Here is a 13,075-nt window from a genome sequence, read left to right as displayed (position 1 = left end):
CCCTGGAATTATGGAAACTTTCGGGCCTCATAACTTCTAATTTGTTGGTCTAAAGTATATAAAAGTATACATATTTAGAATGGCAAAGACTTGATAAGTTCATCTGAGAGGTCAAATTTGGGCCAAAATGGCACTTTTGGCCCAAAATCCCCAAAATAATGGTTTTTGGCCCACTTCTTTTTTGTGCACCGTAACAAAAAAATTCTTGGGCCAAAATTTTTTTGAAACTAATTTTTAAAAACTAGATCAAAATATCTGGGACCCGTTTTTTCATTTTTTTGAATTTCGACTAACTTTGAGAAATTTGCGCCAAAAAATGGTCAAAAAATGCTGTTTTTTCAAAAAAATCATAAAAAAGCCCGATTTTGGCACAAATTTCAAATATTTTTGGTGAAATTGGTCAAAATTCAAAAAATGAAAAACGGGTCCTAGATATTTTGATCTAGTTTTTAAAAATTAGTTTCAAAAAACTTTTGGCCCAAGAATTTTTTTGTTACGGTGCACAAAAAAGAAGTGGGCCAAAAACCGTTATTTTTGGGATTTTGGGCCAAAAGTGCCATTTTGGCCCAAATTTGACCTCACAGATGAACTTATCAAGTCTTTGCCATTCTAAATATGTATACTTTTATATACTTTAGACCAACAATTTAGAAGTTATGAGGCCCGAAAGTTTCCATAATTCCAGGGTTCAGATCAACTTATAGGTACTACACCCCTGATAAATGTTAGACTCATTTTGCATTTTTCTCAACAAAAATAAATACACACTGGTACCAAAAGTTATGTATATTATAGGGGCAAGGAATCCAATTAATCACTGAAATGTCAGTGATTCAAGACAAGTGGTTCATTATGTATGTTACGAAATGAGGTGCATTCTAGCGTACCTCTTTTCTTATCATAAATAACGTACCGGTTGTCTTGAGTCACCATGGTCACTGAAATTCCAGTATAGTAACTGAATTCCTTGCCCCTATATTATATAACTTTTGTTACCAGTGTGTTATTATTTTTTGAATAAAAATACAAAAATAGTCACATATTTATCAAGGGGTGTAGTACAACCTTAAACGTATCTGGTTTATTTCAAATATCTTCAAATGACTAAACTAATACCGTACCTTGAAATTGGCAGAAATTGCCTGCCCATCCAGGATTACAACGGCAGAAGGCTCCCATAGCATCTATACTACAATACCCATTATTTCCAGTACACTGGTTAGATTGCATGTATAGCTGGGAACATCTAACATCCACAACGGCATTGTCGTTTTCTACTATTGGTTTTGCTACTGGTGTATCTACATCATTGGCGCCATCGTCAACTGAAGGTCTTTCGTCAGTTTCTGCAGGAATGCTAGGCTTGTCATTTCCATTCTGTGGCCGAGAAACTACTGGAAAAATATGAAACAAACATCAATATCATCTGATTGCAGACGTTATTTTACATAGATCAAGTCTCCATCAACTAAAACATGATGTTTGCATACCTAAAATTTATTAACAATTAGGCTACTCATTATGAAAGGTGAGATTTTCTTCATGCTGATTTTATTTCATTAATATGTATTCTTATTCTGTTAATCGGTGGAGTGAACTTTCCATCATAGTGTACACAAGGGTATTTCAATAAGTAGTGTTTGCCCCGGTGTTCAAATAACGCCTTCGACCAACTTATTTCTTTCTAAAACAATCTGGTACACAGTCGTGACCAGATAAAAACACTTGGTTTGGCGTATTGATGTATGTCATCACGTGACATATACAAATTTTGACTACAAAAACAATTCTCTTATAAATGCATCTACGTACAGTTTCCACCTCGATACACCCGAATACACAGATATTTCCAAGCACAGCGAGTCTAGCCTTTACACAGACTGTGTTTATACTACACGGTTGAGTGCATAGCATCATAAGAGCTGTGTGAGATCTAAACCTCAAGTGTTCCCTTCATATAATCGGATTTTTTTATATAGAACAAAAGCTAGCACTTCCCCCTAAAAACACTTTTTTCATTACGTCTACAGATAACGCAATTCAATGTTTATAGCAAAGCGATTGTGGTAAATCTATTGAAAACGAGCTATCCAAGCACAATTTGTGACCCAAATATAGGTTTTAAAAGTCAAAACCTCAAGTGTTCCTTACAATATTTTTCAAATTTTATGTCATTAAATTAAAGAGCACACTTATATTAGGCATATCACCTCAAAAATAATCGCAGCAGAAACACGTTATTTAATGTTCCTACATTATTGAGCTTTATTAAAGCATCAAAAATCAAAAAACAGAATTGAAATCGGTCAATACATTGTGATGTAGTGTCAATTTAAAGATGCTCGTAGATGGAATGAAATCCTGCCACAAATGGCTGTAATGACAAAATTGGCACATTTCGAGATTTTGAAGGTATATTTGGACGCTTGCTTGAAAAAGCAGCGTTAATTTAAATATCACATGTTAAATGCCTATCTTTCCTGACTTCGTTACAGAAAACAAAATTAAAAAATCTATCATTGAATAATCATAATAAATTAACCAAATATACTATTTTAGCAATTTCGGCCAATCTGCAGACAAATTAAATCTCAAAAATGACTAAGTTCAGCTAATTAATATGCAAAATTGATGCCAATAGAAAACCGTACATGATATAAAGGTGCGGGTTTTTTTGCACATATATGTATACAACGTTCTTTCAATTGATAACAAAACATACACAAAAAGTAATTAATTATGCAAATTAGGTAATTACAGCTAATTATGTATTTATGATATTATTATGCAAATTAGGCATGAGTAATTTTAGTTTTTTTTTCAATATTTAATGAACGTCTGTTCATTCATCATAATTGTTTTAAGTATGATCCTGTTATGAGGTTGAATAAATGAACTGCAGTTAATTATTTAAAACAATACAAAAAAATAAAAAGTTTGACATTTTGACGGTGTCTAGAATATAATTTTCATTTTTACTGTAAACATGGTATGTGTCACCATTACTCAAAGCCAAGTCCGAGTCCAAGTAAAAATTAAAATTCAGTTGCAATGAGACTTTAAATTAACATTTTGTCATCTGGATTAACATGGGAGGACAATCGGTAAAGTGAACAGCAATTTTACTGTACCGCGTATACAAAAATAGTATGGCCTTGGACACACACAATGGCTTAGAGCTATTGTGGTTTGGAAAATTACTCCCTAAAAAACATTGATTAATGTTTTGCTTCAACTGGTTTTAGGAAGTGTTTCATTTGTTGTCGACGGAATTAATTTACATGCTAAGAAAGATTAGTATTTCAGCTAAATGGTGGTAGTTCCTTTACTTCAATAGGCCTATATTTACTGAGTTAAGAGCGATCTTCTAAAATCCTTAAAAACAGGCTGTAGCTCTTAAACAAAACAATTTTAATTTTTGAGGACCCGATGTTAGCCTCGGAAAGGCTTCACACATCATATATTATAAATTTAAACAATTTGGATAAATGAAGCATATGAAGAAATTCATTTATCGACATGGATGTTTTCTAAAATTGGCCAAATTTGAAGCGCGCCCTTTTCAATTCACTGTTATGCTTGCATGCACAGTGTAGCAGAATTATTGTGCAGCCACTGTGACATACCTACTTATATTGTTGTCCATATACTAACTTCATTTCAATGAGCAATGGCCAATTCTCTTTAAATTGCAAATCTTGTGCAAAAAGTTACTATTTTCGCCTGTTTTGTCATACGGTTGTAGATTCAATGAACTATGACTTTGCTAAAGAGCGCTTACAAATTGATATGACAGCACCACTTACCTGTATTTTGACAGAATCCTCCTGCCCATCCGTCGAAGCATTTACAGAAAGCGCCCATATTATCCACGCGGCAATATCCATTACCGTTGCACCTTTTAGACTGCATGTAAAGCTGTGCACATAAGACATCGCGATCAAAATCAGTTAATGTACCATCATTTTCCACAGGTTTGTCTGTGGTGAAGTCGTTATCATCGTTTGTATTGTCATTGCCATTGTTAAGTACTGGTGAAATCCAAACAAAGTATGAAAGCTCATTATGGCAAATACAGTAAAGAGACAACATTAGTAGACTTGTTAAGAGGTTGAACGCTGCATTTTTTAGTACAAAGGTCCCACTTGGCATGGATGTTCCTTGAGGCAAGAGAAAAAGATTCATCCAAAGAGACACTCTGTCTCTATGCATAAAACCCCCTAATTAGCATAAATTATGCTAATTAGCACCCAAAATATGGTATTTTCTAATTTTTAGCCCATTTCACTTAAAAGCAGGTGAAAACAGTTGAATTTGGATTAATTTAGGATAAGGAATTAATTTTGGGGGTTGTTTTGGAATATGTGTCCATTCTGACCCCCAAATCCAAGATGGCCGCTGGCCGCCATCTTTAAAATATACGTTTTTACAACTTTTGAATCATACTGGCTACCAACTTGTGTGATATATCAATTTATACTAATTTGGGGCTGTAGAGCTCATTTCCGGCATTAATTTGATTAAAGGAGTTAATTTTAAGGTGTAATTATTTGCTATACAGGGTGAGTCAGAAAAAAAATCTGCTCTCAATCATTCCTGATTTTGTACCTTCAAAACATGCGTGGTAAATGACACACTGGTTTATGGTATTACATTAAACAGATTGAACTAGTATCATATCAGTATGACTTTGTGGTCATGGTAGGAGCATCCGAACCAATAGTTTACGCGGCCCTGGATAACCAACCAATCCTGCCGCCACCAAGGGCAACTTATCATCTAGAAGCTTTCCATCATGCCCAGAATCGCCAAAGGAAATCCAAGCAGACCTTTTCTAAGGCCTGCTTTGACAGTTAAATCACTGAATGTCGAAGGATTCTCTACCTCCAAGCAAAATATCATCAGCGGATTGTGCAACAATCTCCACTGTGATGTCCTGTGCCTACAGGAAACCCATAGAGGAGTGACTAACCACCGCACAACCATACCAGGTATGGTCCTTGCCATTGAGAGACCACATCGTCAATACGGGAGTGCGATATTTGTGAATGAAGTTATTGTGATTGAAGCCACTATGATGTCTGATGACAACAACATTGAAGTCCTCACTGTTGAGCTCAGTAATGTAACAATAACATCAGTCTACAAGCCACCAGCAGAAGACTTCAAGCTCCCTCTCTTCACTTCTAACACTGACACCAAGCCATGTATCTTCATCGGCGATTTCAACAGCCACAGCACTCAATGGGGTTACAAAGAAACCAACAAAGATGGAGCTGCAGTTGAGGAATGGATAGACAAACACCAGCTGAGCCTTATTCATGATTCCAAACTTCCTCCTTCGTTCCATAGTACCCGTTGGAAGAGAAGATACAACCCTGATCTAGCTATTGTCACTAACAACATCTCTGACATGTGTAAGAAGATTGTATTGGATCCAGTTCCCCAAACACAACACCGGCCAATTGATAATCTCACCAAACATAGTGCCTTTTCAGCGACGCTTCAATTACAAGAAAGCAGACTGGAACGGATTCACAAAAGAGCTAGACCAGAAGGTGAAGAGAATTACTCCAACTCTAGACAACTATGACACCTTTGCCCAACTAGTTTCCAAGACTGCTCGTAGACATATACCAAGAGGCTGCAGGGTGGAATACATACCAGGCCTTTCAAGGAATGTGCAGAAGAATACCAAGAGTATGTAACCATGTTTGAAGCTGACCCTTTCGCCGAGGAAACAACAGCAAAGGGTGCGACAGTTTTGGAATCCATCTCCAAAGAGCGTAATAAGACCTGGCATACCCTCATAGAGTCAGCAGACATGAACCGCAACAGCAAGAAGGCATGGTCCACCATCCGAAAAATTCAAGGTGACCCTACAACAGCCCCACTGCAGCCCAAAGGCACACCCAACCAGGTTGCCCACCAACTGCTCCTGAATGGAAGAAGTGGCAAGAAACATAAGACCAAATTAGACCGCAAGAAATACAGCGGAGACCCCGGCTTCACCAAGCCCTTTACTATGCAGGAGCTGGAAGCAGGAATCGCCAAACTCTAACCAGGGAAAGCAATTGGCCTTGACAACATCGCAACTGAGCAGCTGAAGAACTTTGGTCCAGAGGCAAAGAAATGGCTCTTACAGCTCTACAGCACCTGTCGTCGCAGCCACAGACTCCCTAAGATCTGGAAGAAGTCTCACATCATCGGTCTGCTGAAGCCAGGGAAAGATCCATCCATCCCAAAGAGTTATCGACCAATATCGCTTCTCAGCCATACCTACAAGCTATTCGAACGCCTCCTGCTCAACAGACTGGCACCCGTGGTAGACGAGCAACTCATCCCAGAACAAATCAACAACAAGCCAAGTTCTCAACCTTACCCAGCACATTGAGGATGGATTTGAGGATGGATTGGTAACCGGAGTTGTTTTCGTCGACCTCTCAGCAGCTTACGATACCGTCAATCATAAATATCTCCTCAGCAAAAGCCTGGATCTAACCAAAGATATCCACCTGACGGAGCTCATCGAATGCATGCTTGACAACAGGATGTTCTTTGTTCAGCTTGGAGACAAGAAGAGCCGGTGGCGAAGACCCAGGAACGGACTACCCCAAGGCAGTGTTCTCGCACCTCTCCTGTTCTATATATACACCAATGATCAACCGAGAAGTGAAGACACCCAACGCTTCATATATGCAGACGATCTTGGCATCAGTGCACAACACACCGACTTCACTGTTGTGGAACAGAGACTCTCCAAAGCCCTGGATGAGCTCACGCCACACTATGAGGAAAACTACTTCCGTGCCAACCCATCCAAGACACAGGTGTGTGCTTTCCACCTCCGCAACCGTGAAGCTAAACGTCAACTGAAGGTGACCTGGTCTAGAACCACACTAGAGCACTGTGAAACACCCGTATATCTGGGAGTCACTCTCGACCGTACACTCTCATACAAGAGCCACATTGAGAAGACAAGGAGCAAAGTTTGTTCACGAAACAAAATTTTGAACAAGCTCACTGGATCCAGATGAGGAGCCCGGTCAGACACTCTCAGATCAGCAGCCTTGGCTTTATGCTACTCTAGTGCTGAATATGCCTGCCCAGTGTGGGGAAGATCAACTCATGCCAAGAAGGTGGACCCAGCACTCAACCCATGCTGTCGACTTATCACTGGATACCTCCGATCAACACCAACGGAGAGTCTCTACACCTTAGCTGCTATAGCCCCTCCAGATGTACGCAGACAAGTGACCAGCATGCAAGAGCGTGAGCGTCAGACCACTGATATGAACACCCCATGTTCAACCAGACTGCTGCACCCAAACGCCTTAGATCCAGAGGAAGCTTCCTAAGCAAAGTTCATCCTCTTGGGACAGTCTCCAAGGAAGCGGAAAGACTCACCCTATGGAAAGAGAGATCTCCCAATTCACCAGCTATGGGACTACAACCCAGTGAGCAGCTACCACCTGGAGCTGATTCCACATGGCCTGAGTGGCGGTGTCTCAACAGACTAAGATCAGGGGTCGGAAGGTGCAAGGTCGCTTTGCAGAAATGGGGATACCTACCAGAAGGACAAAACACTACCTGTGAGTGTGGAACGGTTCCACAGACTATGGAACAGCTGTTGGTCTGTCCACAGATGGGGAAACATTGCACACATGAGGACCTAGCTGAATTCAACGATTCTGCTCGTCACTGCGTCAGCTATTGGCTTGGGCGCATTTGACCCTGCGCTTGGACACGCTAAGAAGAAGTATGACTGCACAGTCCAATAAAAAGTAACTATTTCAGGTTCAAAGGTCCACTTTTAGGAACTGAACATGACTGCGTGTGTGCAGATTAACCGGCCATTTTGGATTGTCAAAATGGCCGCCATATTGGTATTTAAAAAATGGTAAACATTGGTTTTCATTACAAGTGAATCCTAGACTTCAAAAAAGCAAAATATAGAAAATCCCCACAATTGCCAACGACCAAAATGTTGGTGACGCACTGAACCAAACTATATATTCAAATATAAGTTTGATGTTCAACCATCTACAATATTGTCAAAGACTTGTACATTCGAATTTACATTTAAAAAACCACTGTGCCCTTTTCAAATGACTTCTTATCTTATAAACAGTGCCAGAAATGAGTTTCCCACCCCCATGTTAGTATTAATTGATATGCCACACAAGTCTGTAGCTCGATTGGTTCAAAAGTTGTAAAAACGCATATTTTAAAGATGGCGACCAGCGGCCATCTTGGATTTGGGGGTCAGAATGGACACATATTCCCAAAATTATCCCTAAAATTTATTCTTTATCCTAAATTAATCCAAATTCAACTGTTTACATATGTTTTAAAGTGAAATGGGCTAAAAGTTAGAAAATACCATATTTTGGGTGCTAATTAGCATAATTTATGCAAATTAGGGGGTTTTATGCATAGATACATAGTGTCTCTTTGGATGAATCTTTTCCTTTTGCCCCAAGGAACATTCATGCCAAGTGGGACATTTGTACTAAAAAATGCAGCGTTCGCCCCATTTTCACCCCTTAACAAGTCTACTACATGTGCAAAGAGGCAAAGACTCATCAACTGAGTGGTATTGAGTTAATTTGGCGTAGAATGCAAGTATGTCTTATCCCAGCAAACACAACAATGTTTTAAAAACTTTTTAAAATTAAACAAGTTATATTTTGGGTTTTGGTTTAGGTAAAATAAAAACGTTTTGTAACATTCAATGTCGGGTTATATAATGGTCATGAAAACGTTTTAAAACCTTTTGTATGAAAACACATTACAACAATATTACTAAAATGTTTTCAAAATGTTATTGCAAACTACTTTTTGTAAACATTTTTCGAGAAATATTTTGTCAACATTTAAATAAAATTATGTTTAAGATATATGCAGTAGGTTATCAAAAATGTTTTTAAATGTTAGGAAAACGTTTTATGCCCTTTATATAACCCGACATTTAAACGTTTACTAACAACCTTTTATAAACTTTTGCAAATGATGTCAGAGAAAATGTATTTTCTTACGGAGCTATCAGCTGTTGAACAAAAGTTGTTCAGCGATTGTATAATAATATCGCATTGATCGATTGGTTATTCAGGCGTTTCATTGAAGAATGAAAGTGATTACTTTTGATTCACTTTACGCTTGGCGGTCGCCCTGGACAGACCTGTTGTGCTTTTATCTAGATTTGCATCTAGATTTCGCGGATTTCTTAGTTCTAAAAAATAGTTCATGCCCTTTGTATTCTATATAGCATGTGCCCACTTCATAATCTAATTCACTATGGTAGCAGTTTCCACGCTTTTGGATGAGTTTATATCAACAGAATTCTTCTAGCTGGCTGGAAATTACAGCACATTGGCATTGCTCAAGAGAAGAGTAGGCCTAAACGCAAGTGGCGCTGACAGACAGACACGTGTTTTTGAAGCGGTTTCGCAGGTAAATGGTGGGATGACCATTAATAGTGGTAAGCTCACCAATGATACGTCTATGCAATGGCGATGGTAAGCAGGGAGGCAAGTTCTATCCTTTCTCCGGTTTTTCTTTCTCCATGTTGGACAGTTTTTTGTACGAGGAACTAGCCAGGTTAGTAAATTTTATGCATGTAGGCCTACAGCTTAAAATAATTCCGTCGGTGATCGGAATTTTGATTAATAATTCAAAGACGTGGATGTCATTTTATACACTGATAACCGAATGGAGAGTTCATTACAGGAGCGTATTAGTAGCTGCCTGAAGTCAAACTTAATGGCAATATTGCACCGATATCTGTATATGTCGGGTGAAATGAAGGAGCGTATCAATAGCTGCCTGAAGCCAAAATATGGCATCATTGTTGTCAGCATTCCGGGTTATACATTATTAATATGATTACAGGATATTCATTTCAAAGTAGAAGTCAAAATATACATTAGCGTTTTTGCAGTTTTTGTAGATTCTAGATTTGTTATCACTGATAATAACATTAATAATAATTTGGAAATGGCGTAATTTCAACCATCAGATTTTTATCACAGAATACCTCAACCTGGAGCAGTCGGAAGTCCCGGGGTTTTCGTTGTTACGAGGTAGAAATATTTGGTTTGTGTAGTTTGAGCGCAGTTATAATCAACCCCCGATAATAAAATGGTGGTTGAGATGAGTTGTTGATATTCAGATTTTGCCTAAAGATTTTGACTCCAATTTCGTGGTGTCAGAGTTTGAGTAAAACATGTTTAAGAGCAATAATCCCGCAATTACATGCAGATGCAGTTTTTAAGAAGATACATCTAAGCAAACTGATTTTGGTGAACAGAAGGATTGGTAAAAACAGGTTTAAAAGAGGAATCGTGCCAACATTCAGAGGTCATTAATTTTGATATTTTTTTTTTCATATTGAGGAACTCAATCATGAGTTTCCGATTGGATAGGGGAATAATGTCATCTGGCTATGATTGCCATTATATTGCAAAATGTATTGTTTTATTTCTAATGTTTCAGAGATCGAGCTAAAGAGCAAGATTTTAGCTTTCGATAAGTATTCAGATGTCGGTTCAAAATGTATAAAGAAACAAATAAGCGCAAGTGCGTGAAATGCCAAATCTTTTAAGATCGTTTACTTGATTCAATTCATTTTCTCGAGCTTAAAGTGGTCAATGTATTAGTATTGATTACAAGCAGGGTTGTCGTCTAGTCTTGCCAGCAAGACTTCAGGCTTTATCATAAACATAATGACATCTACGGACCCGATCAGATAATGTCATAAAGATAAATAAAGATTACTGAGTTACAGTTACTGGAAATAGGTTGTAGTCATTTTTTAGAATAAGCTTCCAAAATAGGCCTATGCAATTTGTTTTGTCGGGTTATCAGAATTCCGTCACATTGGCATAAAGTCTCAATATTAACAGTTATTGAGTTTTAATGAGAATCTTTAAGCTATAAGTTATGTATCATTCTTTTTATATTGATTTGATAAAATTGATAGCATTGCGAATATAATATCAGGCTTCTTTATGTTAACGGTTTTTGTTTGGGATCTCATATCTGCATAAATTACGTTTATCAAAGTTATCATCATTAGTTAAGTTTAGGAGAATTTAAGGATTGCTCCTCGAGTTTGGTGGAGCCCCGTATAGATTACTTCTCCACTGGAAAGAGTTCAAAATGTTGAGATTGTTAAGATTATATGTTTCTTTGTTTTTCTAAATTCCCCGCGAAGAGATTGCAGATGGATATAAACGAGATGTAGGATTTAGGTAATTGAGCATTGAACAGCTAGTGGTGAGTTTTCTTTCGCGTAAGGATTCTGATTTTGGTTTTCACAGGGTAGAGTAGATTCAATTTTCTTCTATGAAGATGAGAATTATGCTTGTCGTATTCTTTTACGTCAAGAGGGAGTAAGGCTGAGTTACATTCCTTCAGGTGTATTCCCTGGTTTCCAGAGCTGGTGAGGGTAGGCGATGCCTGCATAGCTATCTGGTAATCTGTTACAATTAGGCTTTTCAGTCTAGTTTGCATAGCATAGTCTAATATCTGTGCTTTGGGCTAAGTGCGGTCCCGTCATTAATGTCATACATAAGTTAAGGGCAATCTTGGTTAAGGGAGAAATGGTAGTTTTTTCTTTCAAGCGCAGTTACGCGGTGGCCCGTTTCCGTTTAGTATAGCACATAATGTAGTAGTTCGGATTAAGACAGAACGGACAATGATGCTGTTTTCACTGGATATAAATATCACGAATGTGTTTCTAAGAGGAAACATGAGCGCAAAATCAGAATTATTGAATAGGTGTTCATGTATGCCTTTCCAGGTATATTCGGTAATGGTTCTCTTTTGAGACTGCCTATATTAATATAATATGAATGAAACATCGGGTTTTCTGAAGTTAATTGAGTTCCAGAAAGGAGTTGGAGTGAAATGATGATTTTTTTAGGAAAATTCGGTAATTAGTTATTATGGAACGAGAAGCGTTGATAATGGTAACCAAGTTGAGGTCTTAAGAGGAGCCAGTGAAATGGGTCGGGCATACTTGATAATATGCAAGGGTAAAGTTAATTGTAAACGAAACAGGGAGATTAGCGGACAGTGTAATTATGTCCACTGAATTTAAATTTGAATTTAAATGCTATGAAGCTGAACCAGAGGGTAAAACATGATTCGAAAGCGGATTTAAAAGTTAATTGGCAGAATATTGGCTGTAAATGCCATGAGTGCGACCCAAAAGGAACCAGAGGGTATTATAGGAGTCTGAATGGACAGCGCGATTAATAGTCCATTGGCTGTACACGCCATGATTGTGTTCCTAAGAGGAACCAGAGCGTAATTATGAGTTATGGAAAGTACATTGGACTTATAAAAACTGGCACTGAACGCCACGTATAGTAGCGCCTAAGAGGAAATAGAGCGTAAATATGAGATTCTGACTGAACACGGTAGTTTCATCCACTGGCTGAGAATGCCCCGAATACGTGTGTTCCTAAGAGGAACCAGAGCGCAATGAGTACTTAAATGGAAAGAGGAATTTCCATTGCTGAGGTATGAATGAATGAGTTCCTAAGAGGAACCAGAGCTTAATCATGAGTAATGATTTTCTGATCAGACAGCATAATTAAGTTTATTGGCTACGAATGGCATGAATGTGTTCATGAGATGAACCAAAGCTTAATCGTGAGTTACTGATTGGTAAGCGCAATTATGTCTATTGGCTACGAAGGTCATGAACGAGTTCCTAAGAGGAACCACGGTGTAACGGTCTTTATAAATTCGTTACAAAATGGAAATAGTTATTGTTCGGGATGTTTTCTAAGAGACGTCTACAGAGCATGTATACTTATCGTAATCGATATAATAAGGAATAATGAAATTTATACTCCGAGTGAGAGTAGATAGAGCAAAGTAAAAGCCAGAAATATTTAAAATTTGCTTATGTTATAGCAAGCGTTTTTAATCAAAGACGTGTTCCAAAGAGGAGCCATAGCTTAACACAGGAATTTGATAATTAGTGATCATTCTGCGTTTTTTCTTTAAAAAGAAACAAGATATAAAAATATCATTTTGTAAGCGCACAAAGATGCCTAGTGTT

The sequence above is a fragment of the Amphiura filiformis genome, chromosome 20, assembly GCF_039555335.1.
Source record: "Amphiura filiformis chromosome 20, Afil_fr2py, whole genome shotgun sequence".
Classification (NCBI taxonomy): domain Eukaryota; kingdom Metazoa; phylum Echinodermata; class Ophiuroidea; order Amphilepidida; family Amphiuridae; genus Amphiura; species Amphiura filiformis.
The sequence above is the reverse complement of the archived record's forward strand: the minus strand, read 5'-3'. Positions refer to the sequence as shown.